Source organism: Ambystoma mexicanum, chromosome 2p, assembly GCF_040938575.1.
Source record: "Ambystoma mexicanum isolate Mex_15411 chromosome 2p, UKY_AmexF1_1, whole genome shotgun sequence".
Lineage (NCBI taxonomy): Eukaryota > Metazoa > Chordata > Amphibia > Caudata > Ambystomatidae > Ambystoma > Ambystoma mexicanum.
In genome coordinates this window covers 315,417,928-315,429,979 of record NC_090923.1, presented here as the reverse complement: position 1 = coordinate 315,429,979, position 12,052 = coordinate 315,417,928, and the positions used below count along the sequence as shown (strand labels likewise).

Sequence of the window (12,052 nt, the reverse complement as noted above, 5' to 3'; positions counted from 1 at the left end):
ATAATCAGAGTAGGATCGCGTGATAATGGATCCACTACCATCGGCCACAAGTACCGACTCAACCTCGACCCAGGCACTGGAGGAAATGGGGCTAACCCTCACCAACACCAAAAAAAAGGGAAAACAAAAACAGAAGTGTATGCAACGTAAGGCTCAAGTGGATACACCAATTAATGTCAGTACTATGGGTGCACTAACATTGGTATTGGCACCATTTATGAAATTGCACGAGGCAATTGACAACCACGTAAAGGACCAGGCAACCATTATGGCCATGCTTCATTCAAAAATGATATTTGTGTAAGGGTTCAGCTGTCCAAAGCAAATTGGAGATGCAGAAAGAAGAGAGACAAAATATGCTACATCTGATCTTGAGTCTGATTATTGAAGAAAAAAGGTTGCGACGTGCCGTCCAAAAAAAAAGGAAATTGAAGCACATACACTTCATCAGATCGACCACCATGTCTCGTGAGGATAGCTCAGGGGCAACGTGCTTGCTTTGGAAGCAAGACGACACAGAGCACCATAGGTGCGATCACTAAGTCTGCGCTTAGAAACCTCTGGGTATTACATACTCCAGTGGGCCCGCAGTGTAAGAGGATTCAATTCAACAATACAGCTATGTCAATGCCTAGTCTGGGATACTGAATGGAAACCCTTATTGATATATCTTTATGTCCAGTTCATGCGTTCTGGATGACTACCCCTATATAACACCCCTCTCTTGGAATCCCCCTGACTCCACTGAGCCAAGAAGTAGTTCTGTTTTGCAAGTTAAAAGGTTTATTTGAGAATTTAAACAATATATATATATATATATATATATATATCACACTTTATAATAAATTAATAATTGAATATCACACTTAATCTGATATGATAAAGATTAACAACAGAGAATCTGGCACTAGCCCACTTCTTTATAATCACTAAGGAGTTGACATGAAATGGATAAGGTAGCACACTGGTAAATAGGGACAGAAGAATAATGTGGTAGAGAATGCTTTATAGGGTTCAAGGAAATGCAAGGTTGAATGAATGAAATGCAGTATAGAAGATAAACTGATATGGTTTCACAAAAGACAAGGTAATCACTTTCCCTTTGTGGCAATTCACCCCCCCTATACAATGTAAGGAGATGGAAGGAAGAGCACACGGTTCAGGTATACAATCACAATGTAATACAGAGTTCCAGTTTCCCAGCAAGCTTAGAGGAGAATAGATATGAGTTTTACACAGGCTCAAAATGCTTTAAAATGTGATAGCAATATATTGGAAAATGTGCTAAAATGATTTTAATTCCCTCTGGAGGTTCAGGTTGAGGATTAGTTGGTTTAAATAAGTTCAGGCTTACTTTAGCAATGTTCTAGGAATGATTGGCAGGTTAAACGAATTTTTGGCAAATGAAAGCAAGGAAGCTGCTGTTTTCACACGTGGAGAAATTTGCAAATCGCGGTAAAATTCGCGAGTGCGTTTTTCCGCGATTGCGGCAAAAGTATAGGGACTAGGAATGCGGTTCTAGGTTCGTTGAAAAGCCAAGATTCCCAGCTTTCAGAGGAAAGTTACTGCAAGTCTCTAAGACAAACGGTCACGGAGATATGAGCGATATGGTAAAGGTCGTTTTTCAGATTTGAAATTTTAAAAGTTCAAAGTGACAAGTTACAGCTTGCAACTAGAAAATGACAGGTGACAGCTTTGCAAATGACAGGTACAACTTCTAGGAGACAGTTCTGGTTAGATTAAAATAGATTGAATTATATTATTTTAACTAAGAGATTGGTTCTGCACAGTTCTGCTAGGTACTCACAATATATTTTTTAAATAAATGGGCCTCGCCACGGATCTGGTCAACAGGTTTTCTTCACTCGCCACGGACGGTTTCTGCGCACAGCGTCGGGGTCAGCTCTACTCTGCTGGTCTGGGTCTCTGGTTCTGATCAGGTCTGTGGGTCCGGATACAGCGGTCTCGGTTCAGCTGGTCTCTCTCTGGATACCACACTGCTCTCTGGCAAATGGCAAGAGTTCTTGCAAAGAATTCAAACAGCTCGCCTGGCTGTGATAATGGCAATGATTTGAGGCCTGCTAAAGAGGGATTTAGCTTGTAGTTGACCTCTCTGCTACAAATTCTGAAGTAAAGTCTTGGTCTCTGAAGGTGGATAGATTGAAGTCTCTATGTTGGCTCTCTGGAGGTTGATGGAGGTAAAGTATGGATTTTCCCGGCAGAGCGTCCCGCAGCAGATGGAATAGAATGTCCCTATCTGTCCTGACTGTCTGCTTTTATGTGTTTTGAAAGTGGGTGGAGAGGCTAGCTTTCTAGGCCCAACCCCTTCAGAGTTCTGATAGGTTGGAGAATTCTTTGCGTTCTCACTGGAGAGCAGGATTGTGTGTCAGAATGATGTCATTTAATGGCTTTCAGAAAGGACACTCCCCTGTAAAATTGCACACAATCTATATTTGATCAAAAAGACATATTTGCACAGGTACACATTTGTTTAAAATTACATGCACCCATCACATATCACAGGAGGTATACCCTGTCCAAATCTGCTCTTCCTGGGGGCTTGCATTCAGAAATGGCAACATTTGCACTTTTTAACTGGTTTTGCAATATCGGACATTAACCCAAATTTACACACATGTGCGCAAGGAGTATGGACATTAATTGATGAAGTGTCAGATTTTTAACATGCATACATTTTAAGTAATACCCTCTTAACTGCTAGCTTGCCCCCAGATCATACCGGTTGTAAAAACCTCTTAAAATGTGGGCAGAAAAATCACAAGAATTATGGTATCATTTAAATAATTTTCACAAGTCCGCTCTATGAATGATCCATCTTTTTAGAGTTATGTTCTGGCCCCAAAGGGGTGTGGTTTCCCCCCAGCACAAGGTTGAATTTCTGGTTTTTCCAGTTCTGCCAAGCTCAGAGACCCTGCCCCTCCCAGCTTCTGCCAAGAGGAAGCTGTTTTATGGTCCCCCCAATAAAGCATCTGCCTGGGTCCTGGAAGGCCCATTGTTCAAGAGGAAGCCATTTATGGCCTCCCCCCAATAAACCCTCTGCCTGGGTCCTATGTTTAGTCTCTAGCAGTCCCTTGGTAATTCAATCAGAGAAGTGTCATATCCCTTTTGGTGGGAACAGCAAAAGGCAGCTAGGCCTGGGAACACAGCTGTTGTGCAAGTCTCAACTCCTGTCGGCGGTAGCTGGTGGGCAGAATTCAGTTCCTTAAGCCAGGCCCCAGCTATTGTCACTTTTAGTTACCTAGTTTTCTGCATTCAAATAAAACTAACAATTTTTACATATGCAGCTAGAATGCTGATTCATTTAAACAATTGCAACCCATGTGACACTCAAAGTAGGTCACTCATTTCTTTTAAACATTTAGATTTTTAGTGTCTTTCAGTCCAAATTTACTTAAACTGCTGAAATCCACAGCTCAGCCAGTCTTGTTATAAACCTTCAAGTCACTTCAGAATATAACTTTACATTGTATCCACCCCTCAGTAAGTCTTTCTTTGGCCTGCTTTGGGTTCATTTATTCAGTTTTACACAAAAAAAAAGTCTGGTGTTGTTTTAAAACGCCGGCTTTCTGATAGTGGTGAGTACTGGTAATGCACCCATTTTTGGGATTTAAGAAAATGAATTCCCCACAATTCTAGGTTGCTTTTGGCAATCAGCATTGCCATTACCAATGGTTTCAGGCTACTGTGTGGGTAGTCCAATGGTGGTTTTAGGCAGTGCCCTTCTGTGCCCATAACATCGGCAAAAATGGGTGGCAGCCTATTCTTCATGCCTTTCCCTGGGCATTTTCTGGGAAGCTCTGGCCATCATGATGTTTTCAATGCCAGTACTGCACAGTTTTTGAGGTAGGGATCGGATGCATGGGTAAAAACATCCCACAGCAGCCACCGCAGAACCCCCCAAATAGGCGAGGGACAGGAAATTCCAACACAGTTATTGAAAAGGAGATGGATGACCCAGAAATAACAAACAAAACTAACCAACTAGAACGTGAGCCTATGGCTAGGAAGCAGAGCAGGAGGCTTCTGTGGGTGAGCCCAAAGGAGTTCTCCGGAGCGAAGATGAAAAAGCCTCAATTGAAGAGGAAGAGCATCCTAATACTACGGTCAAGGAGGCAGACAACTGTTGGACCAGGCGAGAACCCCCAGCTGCCCTTCCATCCAACCCTGCAACAGATTACCCACTATTTGTCAAATTGAAGAGGCAAAAAAAGGGCTCAAAAGAAAATCCACAATATTTGACAGACAAGTGATTTGAAAGTCATATGGGCCACACAAAACCGGCCAAGGGCAAGTCTAATAGTGGCCACCAATTTTTCAAGAAGTTAACCCTCCCCATCTCCCAGCAAGAATCTAACTACTTTTTTCGAAGCAGAAATCCCTGGAACAAAAAGGGAAGACGTAGGAATTCCAAAAAAGCCCTGTCTACAAACATGTAGACACCTCACCAGGTGAGGAGAAGCTCATGGAACAAATGTTGGACTATTCCACATACTCGGTTGTATCAGAAAGGGAGGAGCTCTCGAACACGCCTCTGTCTAAAACAGATGAAACATATGGAGATGGCCTGAACATCACAGGGGCCCTGATAAAAAAAAAAGACACACTAGCCTGTTTGGCGTGACGGAGCAAGATGGCTTTAGAACTCTGGTACAGAAGCACCTAGCCCTGGCTGTGATGTTGCCATCCGTGAGTCCAGGTTCCCAGATAGGGACAAGCCTAAAACCCTCACCCAGAAGTGCTCACACCCAAGCCAGAACAAAACCTCAGTGAGACTAGAACAGCAGACATAAACAGGAGGGATAATCCCCCACCAACAGTGGTCCAAAACTACTCTCCCCTATCCGTAATTAGCATCGACAACCACTGTGAAGGAACCAGAACCATTAGAGGGCCCCTTAAAGAGTGGAACAGATCCAGGAAACTTGACAATTGGGACCCAAGCATTGTTCTTGAACGGACCGCCAGGATAAACAATGGCCTAACTTTGAACAGAGCAAACATCCTGAAAATGTTACATCGGATTCCAAAAGTAAGACTGATAACAACAGACGATATTGCCAGAGTGGCATTCACGAGAGAGGACCACTTAGAGAAAGTTGGAAGATGTAGTAATAAAAGACACCATACTTGAGGAGGCTTCACACATATCTGTGGGTTATTCCCTCTCTGAGATAATGACACCAACAGAAAATGGGGAGCCCAAAGGGAATCCTTGGGCACCATAAAAAACAACCAGATTACATCTGCAAGAAGGAGTGTCGCAAACAACGTTAACTGAGACACGGCTCCGAAAACAAGCTCCAAAGCGGAAAGGAGCTGACGGAGAAAATAACGTGACGTCCCCCTTACATATCTTTGTGGATAACTCTGCTGCATCGGAAAGGAGAGTCACCAACCACTCAAACAAGACCCCAAGTGGAGACGAGGCCGACTCATCAGGATGGATGGCAGAAGATTTAGTGGTGAAAAAAGGGAAAGTCTAGCAATGTATGTCCCCCTCATTAACGGGGTGGACAATTGGATGCTGGAACACCAGGGTAGTCGTTCATCTGTTTGACAAAGAAGAACGTAGATAGGCCGACTACAAGCTAATTTGCCTCTATGAACCTAGTTGAGAACTCCACCAGTCTTAGATGGATTACCCTACTGAACCCTGCCACTAAAGGCCTAAAAGGAATACCAGCATCGGGACTCTTAACGCTGATAAAAACACAAATCCATATAATGTCTTTGAAATTTGGAACCCAAACCAGTTCACGCAAGTGACTTTGATTAAAAGCTCAGGGATAAGGTCCGACATACCTGAATGGTTGATATTATGTAACATCTTCTGGAACTCCGCGGGGATAGATAACCTTACATTCATCATGGAGATCATGTCACTGCTAGATAACTTAATGTTCTCCCTACCAGACCCACTAATTGTCATACGTGGCGATTTCAACATGGATGCATTGGAAGACCATCAGGTGGCAGGCCATGACAATCTGGGCCATAAGACCATTGGACTGGCTAAAGGAAGGTTGTGAACAGCAGAACTGGAGCCCTGCGACGTACATCTGATGAACAGGCAAACCAGGGGAGACACGCCAGCCTGTCATACCTGAAGCGGGAAGACTCCACAAAAGTTCTGGATTACATTTTTGTGTCTGGAAATCTACTTCCTTTGGTGGCCTCCCTCGAAGTAACTTTGACATCCCAGAGTAACCACAACATAATCAAGATATCCTGTATTAGAGTTCCCAACCCGCCCAGAGATCGCTATACTTGCCCAATGGTAATTAACCACAGGGGGAACTGCCTAATAATAGATGCAGTAAGAAAAAAGAAACTAACAAAAGAACTGGAGGACCTACCACAAAATATGAACAGAGATAAAGGCTTGAGAGTGGACTACCCAAAGCTACTGATGGCCTTTATGGAAAAAAGGAAGGGGACCCAAAAGAGTGATTTCCAGCATAAGCATTTGTTTCAACAGGTCCTTGTCGAAGAGAGGAAAAAAAATGAGATCGGACATAAAAAGGATAAGAGTAGACAACAGCTGATCTGATCAAAGGAAATTAGCATACACAAATTGGGTAAAAGCCCATAAATACCTGATGATCCAAGAAGATGCTGAATCAATGATGCAAAAAATCTGCAAAAGATAAACAGCGGGAGTTTGTAAAATTCTAAACTCAATTAACCATGTAACTACCGCCTTGCAAACTAATGTGGTAGAGGAAAAGACATGGATATTACACTTCGAGAAGGTATTCAATGAGCAAGAAGATCAACTGTCCGCAATGAGCCCTAGCAGCGGTGTAGAGTCGACCTTTAAAATGAAGGCTGAAGACATTTGTAACCTTATTAAAAAAGCCAGCAGCTCGAGAGCCCCAAGGCCTGATGGCCTGACGAACACCATTCTGAAAGAAGAACCAGAACTCTGGGCAAAATATATGGAGATCTTATTCGAACTGATAAAAATACTGAAGCAAGTGTCGTCTTCCTGGAAAAGAGCCATAGTCGTCCCCATCTTTAAGAAGGGTGACAGGACAAACCCCAGCAACTACCGGCCTATCGCCTTCCTAGACGCGGTGGGGGAAGACATTTGCTAAGTTGACCTTGCCGGTTTTAAATGTGAATACTCTAACCTCAAGGCAAATGGACAAATGGCAGCAGTCAGGTTTGAATGTATTCTTGCTTAACCTACTGAAAAAGCGATCCATTTGCCGTAAAAAGAAAACTTCTTGCCTTCATTGATCTATCCAAGGCATTGATTTGATTAACAGGAACATGCTCTGGACCAAGCTGGCCAAATAGGGCTGTCCTTGGGACGTACTATAAGCAATCAAGGACCTAAACTCAGGCACAGTATTACAGATAAATATGGACCAAAGAGTCACCATGTCTCGCCCAATCTCAACAACTAGAGGCCTAAAACAGAGTTGCCCCTTGGCACATTCTCTGTTTAATCCTTTCCTGTCAGACCTAATAGCGGCACTGAAAGAAGTTAGGTGCTTTCCCCCAAACATTGCTGTGACCAGCATTGACCATTTGATGTACGCAAACGGCTTGGTCCTAAAAGACCAACCCCCAGTGGGCTTACAGCGACAACTAAAAGCCCTTAACGAGTACATGCAAGCAAATGGCTTGAATGTTAATCTAATTAAATCAAGGATTTTGACACTTCAATCAGCAAGGGGAAGGAAGCCGGTCAAAGAACCATGGCACATTGAGAATGTTGGCCTACCTGAAGTGTCTGCATTCCTATATTTGGGCAGCTGCATAAGTACTTCTCTAAGAGAAGTACATCAAGTAAACATGTTGAGATCTAGAATGCAGACACTGGCTAATCAAGGCAGATTGGTCTATAGAAAATACGGTACATTTTCAGTTAGCCCTACTCTGACATTCTACAAAATGAAGGTCGCCCCAATAGTGACTTTTGGGGCTGAAGATTTTGGTGAAATCCCTGAGAAAACATAGGACATACTAGAAGGCCTATTCTGGAAAATGCTGTTGAAAATTCCAAACTGTATGCCAGCATCAGTAATAAGGCAAGAACTAGGCCTGATTTCCCTGCACCTGCAAGTCACCTCGAAGAAGCTGAATGTCTTTTGTAATTGTAGCCTGGATAACCGAGTACTAGGCTTCGGAGCAGTAAAGGAGGGAATGACAAGAGGACGTGATAAAGACCTACAAGACAAGAGAACAGAATGTAACAAAGTCCTACATTACCTGAATACGATGAAGACCAGTTGCAATCTAACCCAAATTCAATAAAGATCAAACTCTGGAGACAGGATTGGATTCGGACTCTAGAAAAAGAAAACAGAGTGAACTTATGTCACCAGGAAATGATCACTGACATGCCCTACCAGATCCAAATTAATGAGAGTTCGCCTAAATCTGCATCCAACCCTGAAGTCTTAGACATTAATGGAAAGGACGGCCCAATAAACACGGACTGCAGGTTATGTACGGTCAGAAAATGAAAAAGAAACGCCAAAACATCTAGTATTATCCTGCAAGGTCCTAAACACGCAGAAAACAGTGATATCGGGAGGGTTCTTCGAAGAATTTAAAACATGTGATAGCAATGACTGGTGTATTCAGGGGGAAAGGACGACACTTGTAATTGCCTGTTTGGACAAAGTTTTTGAATGCAGCAACGAAAAAGACAATATATCCCTGACAAAGAAGGAGGAATGAAATGGATCTCATCAAGATTTATCGAGGCATGTTTGTTAGGAACAATTTTGTGAACTTTAGTGTAAAGGTGAAAGACTGATGAAAAAGTAATAAATACCTTTTTAAATAAAAAAATGTTTAAACATGTTGCACCAATAGGTTTCTTTGGGGCCCACTTATCTTGGCCATCGGCCATTGCCACTGCACATGTTGCCCCAATAGGTTTCTTTGGGACCCACTAGCTATGGCCTTTGGCCATGGCCACTGTACATGTTTCAGCAATAGGTTCCTTTGGGACCCACTAGCTATGGCCTTTGGCCATGACCACCGCACATGTTGCACCAAAAGGGTCCTTTGGGACCACTAGGTGTAAAAGTTTCCTCTCTCTTCTAATTCCTGTGGGATTCCCCTGACATTCCCCCCAATAAAGGCAATGAACTACACATACAGCGGCAATGAACTACCCATGCCTGGGCGATATTCCCATATTCCCCCGATAATGCAAAAATGGTTGAACATGAAAAACTCTTCCCTGCCCTCACAGGCACTCACCACATGTCCCCTCCTCTTTCTATGGTCCCTGCACCCCCTCAGCTACTTTTCCCCTCCCATGCCCTCGCCCACTACCCTCTTCCATGGTTCATGTGATGCATTTTCATTTCAGAGCACGTCTTATGTTGTAGCCGCTGTATTCTTGCAAAATACCCCTGGTATTCCCCCGATAATCCGAAAATGTTTGAACTCTAACTGGCTGGCCAGACTATCCCCAAGTCTCCAATTCCACATGTTATCCTCTTCCCCCTCCCACCTCTCCGTTGATGCCATTTCATAATTTTTCTTCCTCCAAATAGCTTTTTGAGTACTTTTTGTTTTCGCATTCTCTGGTATAACCCAGGTAATCGCTCGCATTGAGCAAAAAAAAGGCAACTTTTGATTTCTGAAATGCTCTCTGCTGCAAAGCACCATGGGAGATATTGCTACATTTTTGGGAGCAGGAGTGCATGCCTTTCCCCATCAAATATTTAAAAACTCCTGATTGGAATAACCCCAAATCTGCCCCGTAAATTAAGTCAACACTTCATGCCCAAATTGTTTCTTATTTGCTCCAAATCTGCTGAGCAGTTTTTGCACTTTGGCTTTACCAAATTCTGACGTTTTCCTCTATGGTGAAATGAATGGGAGTAGGCTGAAAACAGCGCTTTTTTGCTTTCTTAACAACATTTTCATTTTTTAACGAATCATTCCCAAATTGTCCAGTCTGGCTTTTTGTTTGGAAAATATCAGCCATATCCGTCCTGCAAGTCAAAACTTATTAGCAATAGAATTTTCAGATTTCCTATGACTCAAGGTGATTACCTTAACTATGGGGCAGTTATCGCTGGATTAGGCCATGGCTGGTGGCCCGGTAGTGTTTTAAAATATACAATGGGCATGGCCAAAGGCTGTGCTCACTGGCCAGTGACTAAGGCCCTGGTTAGTGGGTCCGAAAGCAGCCAGAGGCCGTGCCAACTGGCAATGGTTGAAACATATTGGGGGAACATCTACAGTGGACACGGCCGAAGGCCAGGAAATTCACTGAAAAATACTTAGTGAAACTGCATTTAAGTTGTGCAGATTTAACGCATCATAACCAGCTTAACTCAGCACGTTCCCGTTGTAAAGCCCATGAGCACATATATATATTATGAGAGAAGGGATTCACAATGGCATACAACATTGCATTATGGGGGACATGGATTATAGGAGAAATCAACGGGAATGCTCTGAGTTTAGCTGATCTTGACTTCCCACAGCTGCTGAATGTCAAGAGTTTTGTTACTTTACATCTGCCCAACTTAACGGCACTGTAACTAAGGTTTTTTCAGTGAATAAATATGAATATATATTACACGGCCACAGTAGTGGCCGTGTAGTTATGGTTAAGTTGCTGTTTCCATAGGAAGAGCACTTTTTGGGCGGCTTATACCTTCGCTCTCCCTGGACGAATCCTCACCAAACTTTGCAAAGAAAGTATATGGCCCACTCTGAATTTGTTTGCCAAGGTTGGTGAGGTTTGGTCCAGGGGGGGTCCCAAAACGTCTTTTTTTCCCATAGAATGGATAGGGAAAAAACTTTGCGCATGCCTACAGCTCAAACCGCTGGATGGATTTTCACCAAATTTGCAGCAGGAGCAGTGGCTTAGTCTCAAAAGCATGCTTTTGTAAATTTGGTGAAAATCCGTCCAGTACTTTTCTTTAAAACGATGTAAAAGTATGTCTGGAAAAATTAGTGATATCTATGTCCACTCCGCGGTCGCACTTCCCTGTTTGCTCCGCGGACAAGAAATCGATTGGCTAATCCGTAGCCTCATGTCCGCGGACATGTGGCGCTTTCACTGATTGGTTGTGGAACAGCGTGAAGTGCGTCAGATTTCTTCACGGTCTCCGCCATATTTTATTCATCTTTTGGTGTACACGGACATCGCCGGTAACACATACAAAGCAAGACACTAATGCACTTGTTAAAATTATGAAATAATGTTTCCGAAGGTGAGCTTTCTTTAGGTTGGAATGGAATGTGGCTGCGGAAAATTGAAAAAGTGGTGTTTGCTTGCCACCAAATTCATACGGTAAAGTGGAATTTGGTGCTCAATGCACGGCGACCAATGCCTGCGTCTGTGTTACAATGTTTTCAGATTAATATTGAAGTCGGACTGGCATCCTATGTTTTGAAATCTGAGGCGGCCACCTGGAGTGTTTGATGGAAACTGGTTTATGCAGAGTATGGGAGCAGCGGTTCTCATGATAGGATATGTTGCTGCAAAGTGAGAATGTATTTGCCTTCTGAGTGAAGGTCAGTTGATTTGCTTTTTTGGTTGCGAGCTCAGTAGGCCCACGCATCAAAGTCAATTCATAAGGGGCTATTGTTTTTTTACCTTGAGCGAAAGTGAAACTTTAAAAGCTACTCAAGGAATGAAAGCTTGGAAAAAAAAATACTATTTGATAAGGCTATATTTTAAAAACGTTTGTAAGGAACATGAAATATCAGTTTACGAAGATTCTTTGATGCAAACAGTTTGCTGTCTGACTTTGGCAAAACTAATGGAGGCTGTCAAGATGATGTAAGTTTAATTTTGACGACTGTACACTAATTGTGACAATGTAACTGAAGTATTATATTTTTGCGCAGTTGTAATTTTCCTCCAATAACAAAGAGTGTACATTGTTCGAGTTTGCAGGCTATGACTCGAGTCACCGTTGATGACCGTTATTTCTTTTTCTTTGAAATGTTATGCTTGCCCACATAGCTTTGTGTATCAGTTTGCATGTTCTTTTGGTCTTGTGTAACATTATGACATGTCATTTTTTTCTTGCTTGTC

The 12,052-nt window shown here is 42.8% G+C and overlaps 1 protein-coding gene across 3 annotated transcripts in view; it reads right to left on the bottom strand.

Annotated features, from left to right (window-relative positions):
* Positions 1-12,052, bottom strand: part of IL17RB (interleukin 17 receptor B) — an 833,505-nt gene that overhangs the window by 772,158 nt on the left and 49,295 nt on the right. Inside the window, exon 1 of one of the 3 annotated variants that reach the window (XM_069643633.1) lies at positions 8,242-8,323. The exons of the other annotated variants lie outside the window; for them this stretch is intronic. The gene's annotated coding sequence lies outside the window, so the exon portion shown is untranslated. Of the gene's footprint in view, positions 1-8,241; positions 8,324-12,052 lie in introns of those variants that run through there. 3 annotated transcript variants of the gene reach the window in all.